Genomic DNA, 6,079 nt, shown 5'->3' with positions numbered 1-6,079 from the left:
GCTCATGTACAGCATAGCGCCACCTACTGACATGGGAAAAACCAAAAAATTTATTCTTCAAAAATCTATATCTCCTCTTCTATTTACTCAATTTTCATCACACTTCATACGCAAACTCTTCATAGCGCACCTGACATATACGCCAAATTTTGTGCACTTTCGCCCCTGGGGGTGCTGGTTATGGCAGAAATGATATTGCAGCTTCTGATTTGTCAACCTTGGCAAGCAAACTCTTTACAAGACCCTTATTAGGGCGCTTGCCATGGTCAACAACGCTCGAAATTTGGCTCCTTTTTCTTAGACTGCCACCGCTACTGAGAACCAGAAGCCCAGATCCAGGCGGGCCTCAGGGCCTCTATAGCGCCCCCTAACGTGTTGTGATTTTTGCCTCTCGCATTAAGGTGCCTGGTTGCCATGTAGTTTGTAGTAGTGGCATGCCCTTTGGTACGCATATGTATCTCACCAAGCCGGACAAAAATGTAATGCCAATGCATTAGCCACGCCCTACAGGAAGTGAGGTAATGTCACTTTTGTGCAAAATGCTTGGCCACGAAGACGGCGCAACTCCTCCTAGACCGTTCATAGGAACGTCACCAAAATTGATACGCATCATCTACAGACATGGCTGACAAAACTTGCTAAATACGTTTCACGTAGGGTAAACCGTTCAGAAGTTTTACGTCAATCATTTTTCAATGCAGAATTTTACATGCTTAAAAATTCATAACAAATCTTCTAATTGCTCAACACTGCTCATACTTCACACGCAAATCACTCATTGGGCTTCTGACATGTGACCCAATTTCTGTGATGTTTCGCCACTGGGGGCGCTATTTTTGGGCAAAAAATCCAATCTTTCCTCAAATTTGGTCAAACTTCACGGCCACCCTCTTACTACCTCCCATGTCATGTATACCACATTTTGGGATTTTTCGTCCATGGGGGGCGCTGTTTTTGGCCCACGCAATTGCTCCAAAACGGGTTTTTGGTAAATAATTCCATAATGCTTTTCCTTCACACCACTACCTTGTGATTGTTCGTTGCTGTTGTAGACACTTATTTTTCCAACTCATAATCGCTCATGTACAGCATAGCGCCACCTACTGACATGGGAAAAACCAAAAAATTTATTCTTCAAAAATCTATATCTCATCTTCTATTTACTCAATTGTCATCAAACTTCATTCGCAAACTCTTCATAGCTCACCTGACATATACGCCAAATTTTGTGCACTTTCGCCCCTGGGGGTGCTGATTATGGCAAAAATGATATTGCAGCTTCTGATTTGTCAAACTTGGCAAGCAAACTCTTTTCAAGACCCTTATTGAGGCGCTTGCCATGGTCGACAACGCACGAAGTGCGAGACCCTATTGTTGCCATGTGTCCAATTCTGTGCTTTGTCGCCATTGTGGGAGTAATGTCTCTTGCCGCAGAAGCTGTGGAAGGTTTTTCGCAGGGACGCATGCCCCCGCCCCCCTTGGCCGCTGGCGCGAGGGCCCGTCGAGGCCGCTTGCGGCTTTAATTCATATTCCTGCTGATGATGTTGGAGAAGAAAGACTGTCTTGCTTTACGAATTTCATAATTATAATTACAAAGCATCTCTTTATGGATTTGATAATGAATGTGAAGTTTAGATTTGCGCCATTTTCTTTCAGTCTTTCTACATTCTCTCTTTAGCAGTTTAACAGCCGGGTACTGTTTCCATGGTGCTTTCTGCTTATCATTGACTCTTGATTTTGAATGGAGCAATATCATCCATAATTTGGGTCATATTTAAATTAAAAAATTCCAGTAAATCATCTACAGAGTCTGACATTTTGGTTGAGTTCTGAGAGAGAGCTTGCTCAAAGAGAGCACATGTGTTGTCTTTTATGACTCTTGATTATGTTTAGGTTACCTTGAGAGTGAGTAGATTACTTGTCAGAAAGTTACAAGTAATTACTATTAGCTACCAAGCTGTTGACATATTCTACTTTAGTTAGCTAATTTTATTGTAGTTGGCAGCTACCTATAGACCCTTTTCAGTCACGTGACCTTCGTAAACGCGACCACCATTTTGGACATGTAGCGGACTTCGGCTCGAATTGGTTTGAATGCAAGGAAGGCGACAAACGGAGAACATACAAGAAAAAGGAGCGAGATGCAGAAAACATCTTCGCTATCCAGCGACGTAGGGCATTTACAGGGCGAGCAGAGGGAGAAATAACAACAGTAACGACACATTAGCAACGCCGTACAGAAATAACGGTTTATGGCACAGACCTTTTCGGTTCTCGCTCATCTAGCTGCTACAATGACTGCTTAGACTGCAACAATAATACCTAACACACATTTAAGTATTCGTCGTAAAGACGTGAAACTCGTCGAGTGACGAGTGTGTTCATTGATAAGCTAACACAATCTAAAAGTAGACATACCATCACACTGCCCTGGCGCTGTGTACAGTTTCCCTTCTATGGTTTGTGCACTCGCTATTTGCCATAACTTTCTCCAACCGCTGTTAGAGATTACAGGGAATGGCCTGGATTTAAGAGACAAATACATGTTCCTCTTGTTTTGAACACTTAGCCCATGTTTACATTAGACCGTATCAGCGGATCATCAGATTAACGTTTTTAAAAGCGATTAGCGTGCACACAGCAACACTAAGGCCCAATCCCAATTCTAATTTCTACCCCTACCCCTCCGCCTTCCCCTCCGCCTTCCCCTTGGCCCTTCCCCTTGAAACTGAGCTACAAGGGATAGGGCTTGAAATTCAACCCTTACGTATTGGGATAGCCCTTCAACGATCGCATACGTCATCGCGTACCTCCGTCAGCGTTTACGTTAGCAAAACGCGACCAAATGCGTCATTGGCTGCGACCAGCCGCTACAGTCAGAGCCAGAAATCTCTGCTGGCAGGGTGTGATTTGTTAACTAACACCACTGAATGGGATATCTTTGGCGCTTCGTGCACCACATCCGACAGAATGAGGTGTCAGAACACTCATGTAAACAATAAAAGCGAGAATAACAGAACAAAACGTACGCAGTCAAGCAACCGAAAACAATACTCACTCCCAAAGCTTTTTAGCAGCAGCTTGGATTTCAGAAATCGCTGCTCATTCTCAGCTCGAAAGCGAATCAAGCGGCGTGTTTCCTCTGGATAACAACTTAAAACACGTAAATAATGGAGAAAATACATTTATGACAATCTTTCGCCGCGGGAACCGCCATCTTTCTGAAATCCGCATGAAATCTCGCTGAAATCCGCATGGCATTGTGGGAAATCACTCAAACCCCTTCGTTCGGAGTCAGCTCCTGGAAAATCTCCGTTTGGAGGGGTACAGAAGCCCTACCCCTTCCCCTCCCCCTCCGCGTTAACTGGGATTGGGATACCCCTACCCCTTCACGTGAACGCGCAAAATGGAGGGGAAGGGCCAAGGGGTTGGTCCAAGGGGTGAAATGGGATTCGGCCTAATACACGATTCGTCTGCACACAGCAACACCAATACACGGATACGCTCGGCTCCGCAGGCATCCTGCGCTCCAAATCACTCCGCCCTGAACAGCGAGTGCCCTCTGGAGGGTGCGCACTCCGGCCCTGCGCAGCTCACAGAGCGCGCGAGTGAAGTGCACGAGCCACGATTCGGGACTGAGCCGCTGTGTGTGTGATCCCAGCGCAGATCACTTACCACTCGCAAGTGGAAGGATGGCAAGCCTAAAGACAATCGTTTTTTTTTTTTTTTGTTACATAGTCAAGAGAGGTGTCGGATCACTGGATCCAGTGTAAATAGCTGCCGGAGCCAACGCCCGAGGTTCCGGAGCGCGCTCCGGCTTGCTCCCCCTCAAATTAAGCGCTGTTTGTAGAACACTGCCTCTGATCTGTCCTACAGTCTACCAACAGCAAAGGAACACAACGCTAGCTAATGTCGTTAGCTAATAGCTACTACAGAAGAACAAAGAGGTTACAATGGGTTATTTTAGCCTATTTGGTTACACACTCGCCGCCACAGAATGTTAACAGCAATGTAATGCCTTTTCTGGCTAATTTTATTCGTCTTACCTCCAACAAAGTGGTCACTACACAAGCGCTGGTATGCCGAGGGCTGCCAATCTGTTAATGGCCGCTATCCATCTTCTACGTCGGGATCCGATAAAATGATAACCCTTGCCTTGTTTGTTGATGGTTACTACATCCAGGTGCACAACAATATAGTGGCATGATGGAAGTCTTGCTGAAAATAAACACTTTCTTTGCTGCCGTTCCTCAATGCTGGCTGTGGTAAACTACTGGTAGTACATGTCCAAAATGGCGGCCGCGTTTGTCGTGACGTCACGTGAAAAGGGTCCATAGTCGTTGAGCTGTTCTGAATGTGAGGAGACATAGAAACATCAAAGAAAACACAGAAATGATCGGATAAGGCCAGGTCAACAACAGTATTAGAAACAGTAAGACCCTTTGTGATGACTAGGTCAAGAGTATGACCACGAGAGTGGGTCGGCCCCTGTACGTGTTGTACTAGGTTGAAGTTGTCAATAATTGCAAGTAGTTCTTTGGCATAAATGTTATCAGTATTATCTACATGCAAGTTAAAATCCCCAGATATAATAAGACAATCAAACTCTAAGCAAATGACTGATAACAGTTCACCAAACTCTTCAAGAAAGACTTTGGCTGAATGTCTCGGAGGCCTATAAATAGTTAATAATAATATGTTAGGAGAGCATGTAACAAGTGCACATAAGTGTTCAAAGGACATAACATTACCAAGTGAGGATTGTTTACATTGAAAAGAGACTTTGAATATATTTGCGATCCCTCCACCTTTCCCTTGTCAGGTAACATTCAAAAAATTAAAATTTGGGGGAGCTACTTCAATAAGGGTGGAAGCACTATTTGCTTGATCCAGCCAGGTTTCAGTTAGAAGCAAAAAATCAAGATTGTGTTTGCAAATAAGATCATTAATTAAAAATAACTTGTTTAAAAGTGATCTAACATTCAGAAGAGCTAGCTTTACAGAAAGTCTAGAAGTAGTATCTGCTTTTGCACTCTGATGTTGTTTTAAAACAGGAAGGAGATTAGATAATTGACTGAACTGATGTTGACTGAACAGGGTTTTGTATGCAACTAAAAGTTGTTTCTCCAAACTAGGCCATATATACATATATATATATATATATATATATATATATATATATATATATATATATATATATACACACACACCCCTGACAATGTTAAGAGATTTCCCAGGCCACCACAAATATATTAAGACTGCAATATGTGTGAAAATGAAGGGATGAATTAAGCTCTGGAGGATATTTTACAGTTGTTGGTGCTGATGACCAATGTGTTTTATTTGTTCCAGTGTCTGGTTTCTTCTTTTTTGTTGCCATGGCTACAGTTCATTAAACAGGTTGCAGGAAAGAAATGCAAGTCATACAGCCAATGTTAAGCAAGAAGAAACATAAAGCCGTCTGCTTATGTGTATTTAATATTACTAAGGGGATCTTCTGGAACGATCAAAATTTATAAGAAAATAATCTTTATTAAACGTTACTAGATGGCTATAAAAACAGTCGACGTGTGTTTTAGTCCAGTCGAATAACAGTAAACTTCTTTAATTCACAAGTCCGTGTGTGTACACGATATGGGTTCAGGTTAGACTGCAGCTCAGTCTGCAACTTGACACATCTGAACATACACACAACTACTAACTATTGTGTGATAAGTGACAAGCACTTATCACCCCAGCTATCTTAAGATCACCTAAGTAAACTGGAGCTGTTAGATGTGCTCAGCTGAGCTGTGCTAGCTCATTAGCTCGCCACTGGATACCTCAGCTACACTTCCGTTTCAAATGTTCTTAAATCTGTATTTAAAGAATAATAAAATACATGTTTTGTTTATATTATGGATACATTTAAGCCGTTTGTTATGAAAAAGAAACAACACTAAGTGCAGAGAAAAGGCTTAACTTTCAAGTACAACGTGAATTCAAGAAAAATGGCTGAATTATAAATGACTCCGTATTCTGTCTACATGTGAACTACGTAGGGTATAAAAAATATCGACTTCCACACGGTATGTAGTGC

This window comes from Neoarius graeffei, chromosome 24 (genome assembly GCF_027579695.1).
Source record: "Neoarius graeffei isolate fNeoGra1 chromosome 24, fNeoGra1.pri, whole genome shotgun sequence".
In the NCBI taxonomy this organism is placed as follows: Eukaryota; Metazoa; Chordata; class Actinopteri; order Siluriformes; family Ariidae; genus Neoarius; species Neoarius graeffei.
The sequence above is the reverse complement of the archived record's forward strand: the minus strand, read 5'-3'. Positions refer to the sequence as shown.